Raw genomic sequence first — 16,802 nt, 5'->3', positions numbered from 1 at the left:
TCACCTGAGTCTACTAGAATTTAACCAAGCTGCTAGCTCATACTTAGAGCACACACTTTCAGTGCTTATTTGTGAGACCGGTGATTCTAAGAAATAGGGAACGTAACGAGCAAAATCACACGGGTCTTTGTGATCTTTGAAAGTCGCAATGACACTCACTTCCTTATGGTTCATGTCGTATGCTGTCAGTTTACAGGACTCCTGAAGAAAGAAAACCACATTACAGTCTTGATGAATGTCAACCACTTTAAACTCTGACAAGTCTCTTGTTTCTCCAAAGACATCCAAAGAGTTCAAGTCCACAGTGTTCTTCAACACCCATTCCTGTGTATCATAATCCTGAAGAACCCAGGTGGATAGTTTGTCGTTATCTTTATCAGTAGACTCTAGAGTCACGCAATGTAGGTGCCCTTGGGATTGACCTAAATACCAAACATAGGTGTGCCTGTGCCTCCCACCAGCCATACCTGGTACGGTGATCAGCCTTCTTGCCTTCCCTTGTACATCTACAACAAGTATGTGCTGTAGATCTGAGCAACTAACTATCACATGTAGGAAGCCATTAACAAAGGTCCAAAGATGGTTGTCAGTCTCAATGTCTAGTGTAAACTGATGATGCTAGCCTTTCAACTGTCCTTGCTCTTTTTGTTCATCAATTTGGTTTTGACTCCAGGTCCTAGTTTCAGATGAGTAAGCATGCAACGACACAAACTCCTCATAAAGATCGCGGATCTGGAACTGGACCAAGTGAAAGTGATAGGAGATGGCCGGAGCGAAAGCCAAATAGGTGTGGCTTGTTAGCCCACAGGATCACCGGCACGGAGATATCCGACCACTCACTAGTGTTGCCGAGCACACACTAGCGATGCCGACCATGAACTGTCGTTGGCTACCACACACTATGGCTAGAGGTAGAAAACGGGAGGGAGAACAGAGTACACACACTCAGCTCAAGCACCAGCGTTAGCCGGAGCTCTGCAGAGGAGATGGCAAACTGAACTCGCTCTCTTTACTGAGTTTGCAGTGACAAACTATATATACAACTCTACCCATCTAATCCTAGTACACAGACATGTCAGGCTGCCATGCTGCTATAGTGACTAGATGTGACAAGAGGACTGACTTTGGCGCTTGCCCTGCTGTGGCTACAGTGCAGCAGGTGAGCCGTTCGGCGCCTACCCCTGCAGCGGCTACAGTGTCATAGCAAAGAGACTTTTCGGCGCCGCCTTCCCCTGTTGCATGTTCATACACGGGAGCAGCAGATTACTTAACAATTCTTCCCCTAATCCTGCTGCTAACCCTAGAACCCCTCCATGCCGATCATCTTCTTCAGCTCCGTGAGTCGAAGACGGCCAAGCGGCTTGGTGAGGACGTCCGCGAGTTGCCGACTAGTTTTGATGAACTCGATGACGATCTGCCCTCCATCGACACAGTCCCTAAGGAAGTGGAACTTGACATCGATGTGCTTGCTCCGGTCGTGGAGAACCGGATTCTTCGCGAGGGCGATGGTGGCCTGGTTGTCCACCATCAGTGCTGGTGGATGAGCTTCCACACCGGTCAGCTCGCCCAACAGCCGGTGCAGCCACACAGCTTGGCACGCCGCTGTAGCCGCCGCCACGTACTCTGCCTCGTACGTGGATAGCGCCATCACCTTCTGTTTCAGCGACAGCCATGACATTGGAGCCAACCTGAGAAAAACGAGCACGCTAGAGGTGCTCCGCCATCCGTCGATGTCCCCCGCCATGTCTGCATCGCTGAACACAGTGAGCTGCAGCCTACTTCCGCCGGTCTTGGGGAAGATGATCCCTTGATCCACCGTCCCCTTGACGTAGCGCAGCAGCCGCTTCACCGTAGCCCAATGATCCTCTCTGGGATCCTCCATGAAGCGGCTGACGTAGCCCACGGCGAACAAAATGTCTAGCCTCGTGTGGACTAGGTAGCGCAGACCACCGATGATGCTCCGGTAGAGCGTTGCATCTACCTTCACCGTGGTACTGGCCTTCGTCAGCTTCAGCCGCTCCTCAATCGGAGTTACGCAAGGCTTGCACTCAGTCATGCCGCTCCGCTCCAACAGCTTTGAGGCGTACGCGCTCTAACCGAGCGTGAGCGCCTCCTTCACCTGTCTCACCTCGATGCCAAGGTAGTAGGAGAGCGCGCCAAGATCGCTCATTCGAAAATGAGTCGCCATCTCGCGCTTGAAGCTGTCGATGTCCTCCGCACGCGCGCCGGTGATGATCAAGTCGTCCACATACACGCCGACGACGAGCTCCTCCTTCTCCCATCGCCGCGTGTAGAGCGCATGCTCGGTTGCGCATCGTGTGAACCCAAGCTCGGCCAGCGTGGCATCAAGCTTGGCGTTCCACGCTCGTGGGGCCTGCCGCAGCCCGTAGAGCGCCTTATGCAGTCGGAGCACCCTATGCTCCGCTCCCTTGATGGCAAAACCTAGAGGTTGCCTGACGAAGACCATCTCCGTCAGCTCACTGTTGAGGAAGGCTGATTTTACGTCTAGATGATGGACGCGCCAGTCCTTTGTTGCTGCCAAAGCCAGAATCAGTTGGACAGACTCCATGTGCGCTACCGGCGCAAAGACTTCCTCGAAGTCGATGCCCTTGCGCTGGACAAAGCCTCGGGCCACGAGGCGCGCTTTGTGCTTGGCAATGGCGTCGTGCTCGTCCCGCTTGACCTTGTACACCCACTTCAGGCCGATTGGACGACATCCTAGAGGTTGATCGACGAGTTCCCAAGTCTCGTTTCCCTCGATCGCCTTCATCTCCTCCAGCATCACTCATCGCCACTTTCTATCGAGCTCGGCTAGCGCGAATGTGGGTGGTTCCTCTACACTAACGAGAAGCAGCTCTGGGTCATTGAGCAGCCGACCCGCCAGGCCTAAGGGCCCTGTGTCGTAGACAATGTCATCCAGCCTGCGGAACCGCACCTCCTCACCGTCGTGGAAGGCATCCATGAACTCCGTGATGTCGTTTGGAGGTGAGGCAAACTCGATTGGCATCGATAGAGTTCTCTGTTCCACCGGAGTGCTCGGCATAGCACCTAGAGTGCTCGGCACCCCGACTGCAGTGCTCGGCACTAGTCCTGGATCGCTTGTCACCACTCCTGGAATGGTCTGCACACTGTAGAAGTGCTCAGCCCTAGTCTTGGAGTGGTCAGCACCACTACAAGACCTCTTGGCTCCGCTACGGGAGTGTTCGACACCCATCCTAGAGTGGTCGGCACCACTACAGGACCGCTTGGCACCACTCCTGGAGTACTCGGCACTCCACCCAGAGTGCTCGACACCTCCCCAGAAGTGCTTGGCTCTGTTGCTGGAGTGGTCTGCACCTCCTCTCCAGCATCTCCACCACCGTGGATGACCAAGTGCTCGACGACGAAGGTGCTGGTGAAGCGGCCAGCTTCCCCCGTGCTCGAACTATTCTAGTCCCAAGCTGCCTTCTCGTCGAACACGACGTCGCGTGAGACAAGCACCTTGTCTCCGCGTGGGTCATAGAGCCGGTACGCCTTGGTACCCTCCGCATAACTCAGGAGCACCATCGGTGTGCTCCTGTCCTCCAGCTTGGTGAGGACCGGCTTCGTCTTCCTGACATGGCCGATGCAGCCGAATGTCCGAAGGAAGGACACGTTCGGCTTGCACCCATACCAAGCTTCGAACGACATCTTGCCCTTCAGGGCCTTGGTGGGTGCACGGTTGAGGATGAACACTGCCGTGGTCACCGCCTCACCCCAGAACCTGACCAGCATGCCCTTGGCCTTCATCATGGATCAAGCCATGCCGACCACCGTCTGGTTCCATCGCTCCACCACACCATTTTGTTGTGGCGAGTATGGCGTAGTGTGGTGTCGCACCACACCCTGATCCACGCAGTACGCAGCAAACTCCATCAAAGTGAATTCACCGCAGCGATCAGTCCTCAGCACGCGCAGCTTCTTACCGCTCTCTGCCTCCGTGCGCATCTTGAACTTCTTGATCGCCACCGCCGCCTCATCCTTGCTCGTTAGGAGTTGCAGCCACATATAGCGACTACAATCGTCCATGAGTAGGAGGAAGTACCACCAACCACCATTTGTGGCTAGCGTGATTGGCCCGCAGAGATCGCCGTGGACGAGCTCGAGAGCGTCCACCATGCGATACTTGGCCGCCTTTGGGAACGGCAGCCTCCTCTACTTCCCGGCCAGGCAGCTGTCACACAGCTCACCTCCATGCTTGATGTGGGGCAGCCCTCGGACCATCTTCTCCAGCCGACCAAGCGCGTTGAAGCTGAGATGGCCGAACCGGGCATGCCACAGCCACGGCTCCTTGGTGTGCCATGCTGCCAGGCACATTGGCTGCTCCACCTTTAAGTCAAGCAGGTACAACTAGTTCCGGGACCTCTTTACCTTGGCAAGAAGGCGATGTTCCTGATCCCTGATCCTGAGGATGCCGTCCTTGATCAGTACCTCGCTACCGCGCTCATCTAGCTGGCCAATGCTGATAATGCTTGAATGTAGCTATGAAAGGTCTTAATATGGCTAGAGGGGGGTGAATAGCCTATTTAAAAATCTACAAACCAACTAGAGCAATTTGATTAGTATGACAAATAGCGATAAGCAAACTTGCTCTAGCTCTACAAGGGTTGCAAGCCACCTATCCAACAATTCTAGTTGTTATGATCACTAGGCACACAATCAACTAGGTAACTACTCACTAAGAGCTCTCACAATTGCTACACTAAAGAGCTCCACTAGATGAACTTAATCCACAAAGCAAGCTCTCAATTCTAGCTACACTAAAGAGCTTGTTGTAGCTAGTTTGCGGAGATGTAAAAGAGTAAGTGAGGTGATTATACCGCCGCATGGAGGAGTGAACCAATCACAAGATGAATACCTTATCAATCACCGGGAGAATACCAAAGGGCAAGAGACAACCAATTTTCTTCCGAGGTTCACGTGCTTGCCAACACGCTATGTCCTCGTTGTATCGACCAACACTTGGTGGTTCGGTGGCTAAGAGGTATTACACGAACCTCGTCCACACAATTGGACACCGCAAGAACCTACCCACAAGTGAGGTAACTCAATGACACGAGCAATCCACTAGAGTTACCTTTCGGTGCTCCGCCGGGGAAGGTACAAATCACCTCACAAACACCGGAGATGGCCACGAACAATCACCAACTCGTGCCAATCCTGTAGCAATACGAGGTAGGCTACGCTAGCACAAAAATTATTTCTACCGCGTAAAATAGGAACACCGTTGTTATAGATCATGGGATTACCACTAGACGTGCAGATGCGGAAGTTGATGAGGCGCGTTGGGGCAGTTTAGTCGATCACCACGTCGAAGTAGAGTAGTCGATCGCCTCCACATCAAATGTTCAACGGCGTCCTCCTCATGCAGTAGCTCGTCCAAGTGTTGCAGATGCAACACCTCCAAGGTATCCACACGTGTAGGGAGGAAGCGTCGCAAGCCGGACTGCTAGATCCGCGAGTGCAACTCGGTGAGGGCTTAGGAGATGAACAGTTGCTGGGCGTGGAAGATGGAGCAGCAACTGCTGCGCCAAAAGGGTCCAAACCCTAAGCCGCCCCCACCCCTCAATATATAGAGGTCCCTGACAGGCCTCTAGGTCCGAGGCCCATTAGTACTTCTAAACTTGGTCCAATTCGGATTAGATCCTCATTGGGCTTCCAGCCCCTTAAGTGTGCGACCCTATAGGTTCACATACGTATAGACATGACGTGAGTACTTCTACTCGGCCAATAGTTGGTAGCGGCCTCTAGCAAGACATGCCAACTCCTATATGCACACGATGATCATATCAGATGAACCATCACACCATCATGTACATGCTATTCCCTTTGCCTCACGATATTTGGTCTAGCTCCAAGCCGACCTCTCTTTCTCGATCCTATGATTCAAAATCCCTTTCTAGGTTAACTCTTAACCTCACGTAGCATGGCCATGCATTTCCGAATTCGATCACTCGAGGGGCCTAGAGATATCTCTCTCAAGTAGAGAGGGGCAAATTCCATCTTGACTGATCATGCCTCATAGCATGCTTCCTGACAAACTCGAAAGCTACCTTTATAACTACCCAGTTACGGAGTAGCGTTTGACAATCCCTAAGTAAGTCAATTCACATCTTGAGTGCATGCAACAATCTCAGGTCTAAGGACAAAGCATACACGTTGTGTAAAGAGAACTATGTAACTATATCTCGAGTTGGGTCGGTCCTAGCACATGTCTGTACATGTGCCCACATTATTAGTTTGACATCTTCATGTCCATGACTTGTGAAACATAGTCATCAGCTAATACATGTACTAGTCTAATATTCATGTGTGTCCTCACATGAACTCCGACTAGGGACAACTCTAGAATAACCATACAAGTAAAGAGTTTCACATACAATTCACATAATTGCAAATCAATTCAAGTAGCCTTTAATGGATATTCAAGGAACACAATATGAAACATGGATACAATGGAATATCATCATCTCTATGATTGCCTCTAGGGCATATCTCCAACGGTCTCCCACTTGCACTAGAGTCTATCTAGAAGATATCTAATACCCATAGCTCTCATGTGCGCCTCATGCTTAGGCTGTGGAAGAGCCTTTGTCAAAGGATCTGCAACATTCAAATCTGTGTGTATCTTGCACATCTTGATCTCATCTCGTCTAACGAACTCTCGAATGAGGTGAAATTTCCACAGTACATGTTTGTTCTTTTGGTGATTCCTTGGTTCCTTAGCCTGCGCAATTGCCCCATTGTTGTCACAATGTAGATTCAATGGGCTAGACGCATTTGGAAACACACCAAGTTCAATGAGGAACCTCCTCATCCAAACACCTTCCTTCATAGCTCCAAAAGCTGCAATGTACTCGGCCTCTGCTATAGAATCTATCACCGTCTCCTACTTGGAACTTTTCCAACTTATAGCACCACCATTTATTGTGAACACAAAACCTGATTGAGACTGTGAATCATCTGTGTCAGTTTGGAAGCTAGCATTGGTGTAACCATTTACAACGAGCTCCTCCTCACCTCCATAGATTAGGAACACATCTTTAGTCCTTCTCAAGTACTTAAGAATGTTTTTAACAAGTGTCCAGTGACTCTCTCCTAGATCAGCTTGGTACCTGCTCGCAACACTTAGAGCATATGAGACATCTGGGTGAGTACATATCATGGCGTACATGATGGAACCAACTGCTGAGGCGTATGGAACCTTACTCATTCGCTTCTGCTCATCAGCTGTCGAAGGACACTGTTTATCGCTAAAGCGCATACCATGTGACATAGGCAAGAACCCTTTCTTGGATTGTTCCATGTTGAACCATTTCAACACCTTGTCAATGTATGTATCTTGGCTTAATCCTATAAGCCTCTTCGATCTATCTCTATAGATCTTGATGCCCAAAATGTATGTTGCTTCTTCTAAATCCTTCATAGAAAAAATATTATTCAGTGAAGTCTTTACGGATTGCAACATAGGAATGTCATTCCCAATCAATAATATGTCATCCACATACAAGATCAGAAATACAACAGCGCTCCCACTTTCCTTCTTGTAAACACAAGGTTCTTCTTCATTCTGACGGAAGCCAAACCCATTGACCACTTCATCAAAATGAATGTTCCAACTCCGAGATGCTTGCTTTAACCCATAAATGGATTTCTGAAGCTTGCAAATTTTTCCAGCATTGTTTGGATCAACAAAACCTTCGGGCTGTATCATATACACATCCTCATCCAAATTTCCATTTAGAAAGGCTGTTTTAACATCCATCTACCATATCTCATAATTGAAATAAGCAGCTATTGCTAGAATGATCCGGATAGATTTAAGCATCGCTACCGGCGAGAAAGTCTCGTCGTAGTCAATTCCTTGAACTTGCCGAAAACCCTTTGCAACAAGTCGAGCTTTATAGACGTGAACGTTTCCATCCATATCCTTTTTCTTTTTTATAGATCCATTTGCACTCTATGGGTCTAACCCCATCAGGCGGGTCAACCAAGTTCCAAACTTGATTGTTTCCCATGGAATCTATCTCGGATCCCATGGCACTTTGCCATTTCTCGGAATCTGAGTCCATCATTGCTTCCGCATAAGTCGCAGGTTCGTCATCGTCTAACAATAACAAATCCCCACGTAACTCATGGATTCTTGCTGACCTTCGTGGTTGTGGTGGTGTTTCTATTGCCACGGGTATCTGAACTTGTTCTGCTACATTAGCATCACTCATAGAGTCCTTCCCAACTGGCTCATCTTGAACTTCTTCAAGATACAACTTCTGTCCACTTTTCTCTCTTTTGAGAAACTCTTTCTCTAAGAAAAACACCGTTCCGAGCAACAAACACTTTGCCCTCTGATCGGTTGTAGAAGTAATACCCTAAAGTTTCCTTCGGATATCCCACGAAAAAGCATTTGTCTGACTTGGGTGTTAGTTTATCTGTCATAAGTCGTTTGACATAAACTTCACAACCCCAAATTTTTAGAAAAGACAAACTGGAACTCTTACCAGTCCACATCTCATGTGGTGTCTTAACTACGGACTTAGACGGTACCCTATTCAATGTGAAAGCGACTATTTCTAGAGCGTATCCCCAAAATGATAACGGTAGGTCTGACTGGCTCATTATAGACCAAACCATGTCCAACAAAGTTCGATTACGTCGCTCGAACACGCCATTTCTCTGAGGCATTCCAGGTGGCATAAGCTGTAGAACAATTCCGCAACTCTTTAGATGATTGCTAAACTCATGACTCAAATATTCGCCTCCACGATCAGATCGCAAAGCCTTAATTTTCTTGCCACGTTGATTCTCTACTTCACTCTGAAACTCCTTGAATTTTTCAAATGTCTTAGACTTATGTTTCATTAAGTAGACATAGCCATATCTACTAAAGTCGTCAATGAAGGTTATGAAGTATTGGAATCCGCCTCTTGCTGTCGTACTCATTGGTCCGCACACATCAGTATGTATGAGTTCCAGCAAGTCTGCCGCCCTCTCAAGAAAACCTGTGAAAGGCGTCTTGGTCATCTTGCCCAGCAGGCAAGCCTCACATGTCTCGTATGATTCAAAATCAAACGAAGTTAAAAGCCCATTAGAATGGAGCCTCTTCATGTGATTCTCACTTATATGACCTAAACGACAATGCCACATATAGGTACGACTTAACTCATTAAGCCAAGGCTTTTTAGCACTTATATTATAGACAGGTGAATCATCAAGACTTAAAACAAACAGTCCATTCACAATGGGTGCAAAAGCCATAAACATATTATTCTTAGAGATCACACAACCATTGTTTTCACTCGCAAATGAATAACCATCCTTCATCAAGCATGAAGGAGACATAATGTTTCGACTTAAACTAGGAACGAAATAACAATTATTCAACTCCATGATAAATCCTGACGGGAGGTGGAGTTGCATCGTCCTGACGGTCAACGCAGCAACCCTTGCATTATTGCCCACACGGAAATCAACTTCCCCTCTTTCAACGCTTCTACTTTTTATCAGTCCTTGCATCGAATTGCAAATATGAGCAACCAATCCGGTATCAAATACCCAAGAATTAATAATTGTATCAGCGAGAAAAATGTTGCCTATAACATTAATAACAAGCGTACCTGAGGTGGAAGTACTCTTACTTCCGCCATTCTTCAACGAAGCCAGATACTGCTTGCAATTTCTCTTCTAGTGACCAAGTTCGCGACAATAAAAGCACTCTTTGTCTAGAGCAGGTCTAGCTTTAACCTTGGGCGCTAGGTTTGGCTTAGAATTCACAGCCTTGCCCTTCTTCCAAGAATTGCCCTTCTTCTTAAAGCTAGGCTTGTTCTGTATTGCCATCACATGGCTGCTTCCAGCGCTTTTCTTAATGTCACCCTCTGCTGTTTTAAGCATGCCGCACAGTTCATTCAGACCCTTCTCCTCCCCATGCATATGGTAGTTCGAGATGAAGTTCCCATAGCTAGGCAGAAGAGACGAAAGAATGAAATCAGTGGCCAACTCTTGGCCCAGTGGGAAGCCTAGCTTCTCCAACCGTTGAACATAACCAACCATCTTGATTACGTGTGGCCCTACTGCTACGCCTTCTGCTAGCTTGCTTTCCACAAAAGCCTTAGACACATTGAACCTTTCAGTCCTAGCCTGTGTCTAGAACATGTCTCTAAGCGCCATGATCATATCGTACGCCTCATGATTTGTTTCAAACTGCATCTGCAGTTCGGGTTCCATGCAAGCAAGCATAAGGCAGCTTACTTCGAGATTAGCATCACATGCTTTCTTGTAAGCATTCTTAATGGCAGCAGGTGCATCATCAGTAGGTTCTTCTGGTAATGGGGTGTCCAGAACATCTTCCTTTTTATCAGCCCTGAGAACAATTCTCAGGTTACGGATCCAATCCGTGTAGTTTGTTCCATTCAACCTGTCCTTCTCAAGAACTGAATGCAAAGCAAACGGTGCGGTGTTGCTAGGTGCCATTTATCTACAATAAATAATAATGCAAAATACTAAGATAAAAGTATCCATGATAGAGTAAATCACATTAAACTCTTAACAGACTCTACTCCCACTAAAATCAATATCCCTCTATTGATACTTAGTGATTCAGGATCCACAACTAACAAGTCTACTAGTGAGTTTTAGCATCACCGCTAGTAGTCAAGGTAGATCGGTAAGCAACTCTTTGCTAATCATATCACATATGACTCCTATTGTTGGGTGACATCTCCATGTCTCGGCGCCCAACCTTCATGCCCCAAAGTCCTTAACCGTTAAGATGACCTTGTTAAGCAAACCAACCCTTATGCGTGTAAGTATCCGATACAAACCTGTCTAGTCAAGGAAAACCAGTGGCACCCTAATTTCATAGACCCACCACCGATTGTACAAGACACATGACAGTGCAAGGTTTGGGGAAGCATTTTAACTTAAACATTTCCGAGGGATCGTTCTACTTCACCATCGCATGTAGACAAAACATTATTGCACGTGAAAGTAGAATATAGTAAGAACGGCATTAACACAGATATGACATGGTATAGCCCATTGTTCCTTTGGGGATCTCCATCTCCATCGAACTGTTCCTCATGATGATCTCCATCTCCATGATCCATGTATGCCATCCTTCAGTGATGAGTCCACCAAGACTAGCTATCACTAACGCAAGGTAGTGAAGAAAATTACATAGTCGCGGATAGGATCATCACAGTTTGGCACACAGGCCATTACATCAAATTGACAATATCTTTGTGGCTCCAGCCATATTGTCATACTCATGACATGTAAGCCATGAATTAATTACATACATGCATCACATACACATAAGGGCTATACCAGTCTTAAATTCCTGCAAAACAGAGTTAACCGATTCCGACGTCTAATCTTAAAACGCCGAAAACACCATCTTCCCGGCCATTTTTCGCAAATCTAATTTCAGCAAAACTGCCAAAGGCCGTGAGAATCGGATGTAATTTTTTCTGTAGATCAATTTTCATATAAAATTTGTCTCAATCCGAGGTCGTATGCAAAAGTTATGGCTGTTTTACCGAACATCACTTTTTCTTGCACCCCGGCGGCGCCCGGCAGTAGATCCAATCTATCACCGCTGCGCATCACATGCGCTCGGCACTTGACCTAAGTTCGATTCGATCAATCTGATTGATCTCCATCTTGCCATGACTGGATTTACATGTATCACTTAACTCGGATGGCGGAATTCCGACCGGTACGAGTAGATCGTTACAATACCAACACGGTAAAATCACGAACCATGATCAGAGACTCATCTACAACCGCGCATATCTCCATATGCACACATTCCGAATCCATAACAAAACTGCAACTGCTCCAATACCACTGTAGCAATACGAGGTAGGCTACGCTAGCACAAAAATTATTTCTACCGCATAAAACAGGAATACTATTGTTACAGATCACGGGATTACCACTAGATGCGTAGATGCGGAAGTTGATGAGGCGCGTCAGGGTAGTGTAGTCGATCACCGCGTCAAAGTAGAGTAGTTGATCGCCTCCACGTCAAACATTCAGCGGCGTCCTCCTCGTGCAGCGGCTCGTCCAAGTGTTGCAGATGCAACACCTCCAACGTATCCACACGTGCAGGGAGGAAGCGTCGCAAGCCAGACTGCTAGATCCACGAGTGCAACTCGGTGAGGGCTTGGGAGATGAACAGCTGCTGGGCATGGAAGATGGAGCAGCAACTGCTGTGCCAAAAGGGTCCAAACCCTAAGCCGCCCCCACCCCTCAATATATAGAGGTCCCTGATAGGCCTCTAGGTCCGAGGCCCATTAGTACTTCTAAACTTGGTCCAATTCGGATCAGATCCTCATTGGGCTTCCAGCCCCTTAAGTGTGCGACCCTATAGGTTCACATACGTATAGACATGACGTGAGTACTTCTACTCGGCCAATAGTTGGTAGCGGCCTCTAGCAAGACATGCCAACTCCTATACGCACACGAAGATCATATCAGACGAACCATCACAACATAATGTACATGCTATTCCCTTTGCCTCACGATATTTGGTCTAGCTCCAAGCCGACCTCTCTTTCTCGATCCTGTGATTCAAAATCCCTTTCTAGGTTAACTCTTAACCTCACGTAGCATGGCCATGCATTTCCGGATTCGATCACTCGAGGGGCCCAGAGATATCTCTCTCAAGTAGAGAGGGGCAAATTCCATCTTGACTGATCATGCCTCACAGCATGCTTCCTAACAAACCCGAAAGCTACCTTTATAACTACCCAGTTATGGAGTAGCGTTTGATAGCCCCTAAGTAAGTCAATTCACATCTTGAGTGCATGCAACAATCTCAGGTCTAAGGACAAAGCGTACACGTTGTGTAAAGAGAACTATGTAACTATATCTCGAGTTGGGTCGGTCCTAGCACATGTCTGTACACGTGCCCACATTATTAGTTTGACATCTTCATGTCCATGACTTGTGAAACATAGTCATCAGCTAATACATGTACAAGTCTAATATTCATGTGTGTCCTCATATGTACTCTGACTAGGGACAGCTCTAGAATAACCATACAAGTAAAGAGTTTCACATACAATTCACATAATTGCAAATCAATTCAAGTAGCCTTTAATGGATATTCAAGGAACACAATATGAAACATGGATACAATGGAATATCATCATCTCTATGATTGCCTCTAGGGCATATCTCCAACAAATCCTCCTCCGCTGCTCCAAGCCGTCTAGGTGGTGGCAACCACCAAGAGCAACAAGCGAATCCCGTAGCAAAACATGAACACCAAGTGCCTCTAGATGCAATTACTCAAGCAATGCACTTGGATTCTCTCCCAATCTCACAATGATGATGGATCAATGATGGAGATGAGTGGGAGGGCTTTGGCTAAGCTCACAAGGTTCCTATGTCAATGCAAATGGCCAAGAGAGTGAGCTTGAGCTAGCCATGGGGCTTAAATAGAAGCCCCCATGAAATAGAGCCGTTGTACCCCTTTACTGGGCACAACACGGGGTGACCGGACGCTCCGGTCATATTGACCGGACGCGTCAGTTAGAAAGTGAACGGACGCAGGACCCCAGCATCCGATCGTTTCTAGTAAGGTTCCAAGCGCGAAATTTCATGACGCTCGACTGGACTCACCCGGCGTTCGGTCACTCAACGTTTCCTCTATGCGCCTTACATCAGCGTACGTCAGCACTGACCGGACTCAGACCATGAGCATCCGGTCAGTTTACACGCCAGTGTCCGGTCACAAGACCGAGACCGTGTGCTTACTGTTGTCACTGACCGGACTCTGAACCCAACGTCCGGTCACTGCACCACCAGCATCCGGTCACTCTGTGAACCCCTATCTTTTCTGTATAGGGCGTCGGTGGCACCATCGGACTGTCCGCACTCTACGGGCGGACACTCTGCCGGTGAAGTTTCTAACCCTTGCTCAAATGTGCCAACCACCAAGTCTATCACCTTGTGCACATGTGTTAGCATATTTTCACAAGCATTTTCAAGGGTGTTAGCACTCCACTAGATCCTAAATGCATATGCAATGAGTTAGAGCATCTAGTGGCACTTTGATAACCACATTTCAATACGAGTTTCACCCCTCTTAATAGTACGGCTATCTAACCTAAATGTGATCACACTCGCTAAGTGTCTTGATCACCAAAACAAAATAGCTCCTACTATTTATACCTTTGCCTTGAGCCTTTTGTTTTTCTCTTTCTTCTTTTCAAGTTCAAGCATTTGATCATCACCATGCCATCACCATCGTCATGATCTTCGCCATTGCTTCATCACTTGGAGTAGTGCTACCTATCTCATAATCACTTTGATAAACTAGGTTAGCACTTAGGGTTTTATCAATTAACCAAAACCAAACTAGAGCTTTCAAGCTGTGGAATGTAATATACATCCGTTAGCGCGTAGTGCTCACTGTTCTGGCACATGAAGATGATGGTGCCGCGCCCTCGGATTGCCACCCTTAAGCCATCACCGAACTTCACCATGCCGGTCACGTCGTCGTCGAGTTTGGAGAAGGCTGCCTTGGAGCCCGTCATGTGGTTGCTGGCACCAGAGTCTATATACCACCGCTGCTCCTGCTCACCGCCCACACGTCCAAGGTGGACTTGGGTGCGTGGTTCGTTGACGTTGACAGCCTTCAGGACCTTCCTAGGCCCTTCAACCGCCATCACCACTTTCTTCTCCTCGGTCTCAACGTCATGCAGTGCACAGAACGTCGCCATCAAGATAGTGGACTCATCATCATCATCAGCCTACGCCAGATGAGCTTCAGCCTTCTTCTCCTGCTTGCAATTTGGGCACTCCCTTGCCTAGTGGTCCGTCTTCCCGCAGCGCCGACAGGCGTTGGGGTTGACCCGCTTCTTCTTCTTCGAAGAAGCCTTGCCGCGGCGCTTGCCATCGCCACCACGGCTGGAGGAGGCTACCCCGGAGTTCCTCCGGGCAGCCCACTCCTCCTCTGTCAGCAGCAGCTTGCCGCTGTCCTTCATTGCTGTTGCCTATTCTATGCACTCGTCCACCGCCCACAACCGACCAGTCACATCCTCAATGGTGAGGGTGAACAGATCCAGCATCGTCTCTATGGAGAGAGCGATCTGGATGTACTTCGTTGGCATAGAGTGGAGGTACTTAGAGACTACCTCTTCTTCGTTGATGGTGACGCCGTGGCCCTTCAGCTTGCTGATGAGCATCTGCAGGCGGAGGGAGAAGTCCTCCACCGATTCACCATCCTTGAATTTGAGGTTGGCGTACTCCTGCCTCAGAAGCTGGGCCGTTGCCTTCTTTGCGCGGTCGGAACCGACGCACATCGCCGTAATGGCCTCCCACGCCTCCTTAGCAGAGCTCTTCACCCCCAATGGCTCCCTGTACTCCGTCGGTACAGCAGCGAGGATAGCCTCCAATGTTGACATGTTGTCTTCTTCGTTTTTGGTGCCCTTGTCAACAGCATTCCAGAGTCGTCGGGCTCTGAGCTTGACCTTCATGGTCACCGACCACTTGCTATAGTTGATGCGAGTCAGCGTCGGCCAACTAGTGCCGCTGACCTCCTGCACCGTGCGCACAACGACCTCTTGTCGTGGTTGGGCAGCCATAGCAGCTTCGCTGCTGTCGCCCATCTCCAAACCATGTGTCATCGCCAGCGGTTAGTCCGGCGACGGTGTTTGTATGGCTCTGATACCACTTGTTAGCCCATAGGATCACCGGCACGGAGATATCTGACCACTCACTATTGTTGTCGAGCACACACTAGCGATGTCGGTCACAAACTATCATTTGCTACCACACACTATGGCTAGAGGTAGAAGATGGGAGGGAGAACAGAGTACACACACACTCAGCTCAAGCACCAGCGTTGGCCGGAGCTCTGCAGAGGAGATGGCAAACTGAACTCGCTCTCTTTACTGAGTTTGCAGTGGCAAACTATATATACAACTCTACCCATCTAATTCTAGTACACAGACATGTCAGGCTTCCATGCTGCTATAGTGACTAGATGTGATAGCAGAGCTGACTTTGGCGCCTGCCCCTGCTGTGGGTACAGTGCGGTGGGTGAGCCATTCGGCGCCTGCCCCTGCAGCGGCTACAGTGTCACAGCAGGGAGCCTTTTTGGCGTCGCTTTCCCCTATTGCGCGTTCACACAAGGGAGCAGTAGATTACTTAACATGGCTTACCGGTTCACCAGAACCGCAAGCGGCCATGGCTGACCACTGCTTTGTGGTCGGGTTGCACACGTTATAGTAAAGGGGATCAAATGGCTCCTGACGGTGCCCAAAAAGGATAAGCCCGTTGCAGGAATCCAAGATGAAGGCCTCGATCCCAGTCATTTTCGTTAGGAAGGAGAAGGAAGGGTAGTGTCCAGAGGCACGGATCTCACTGTCAGGTCAATAAAACTGATACTTGTATGGGCCAATTTAACATTGTCAACCTCAGAGACCTCGGACGTCTGGACAAACAGTCCTTGCATGGATTGGGGTAGCTTCTTACGGAAGGGTCAGCGATGAGGTCGCGCTAGGCCTTGGAGACACACTTGAAGCAACAGATAGACATGGCAGGGACACGGGAGAGGATCTCCACCAGGGGTCATCGGGGAGGACGGGCACCGCACCAGCGCTCGTCTTGGAGCAGCCCTCCATGCCTCCCTCCGAGAGCAATCTGTGAAAAGCTGGGTCAGGTCAAGATGTAGGTGTGAGGTGATGCGAGAGAAAAAAAACTATAGCAATGGGGAGGAAAAGTGGGCCGACTAGACACCAGAGATGGCCATGGTCGACGCCGAGGCTGAAGAT

At 48.5% G+C, this 16,802-nt stretch overlaps 2 pseudogenes; both read right to left on the bottom strand.

Annotated features, from left to right (window-relative positions):
• Positions 1-16,652, bottom strand: LOC136543445 (putative F-box protein At1g19160; annotated as a pseudogene).
• Positions 9,700-10,485, bottom strand: LOC136542878 (uncharacterized; annotated as a pseudogene).
• Positions 16,653-16,802: the final 150 nt, after the last annotated feature.

Source organism: Miscanthus floridulus, chromosome 3 (assembly GCF_019320115.1).
Source record: "Miscanthus floridulus cultivar M001 chromosome 3, ASM1932011v1, whole genome shotgun sequence".
In the NCBI taxonomy this organism is placed as follows: domain Eukaryota; kingdom Viridiplantae; phylum Streptophyta; class Magnoliopsida; order Poales; family Poaceae; genus Miscanthus; species Miscanthus floridulus.
The sequence above is the reverse complement of the archived record's forward strand: the minus strand, read 5'-3'. Positions and strand labels throughout refer to the sequence as shown.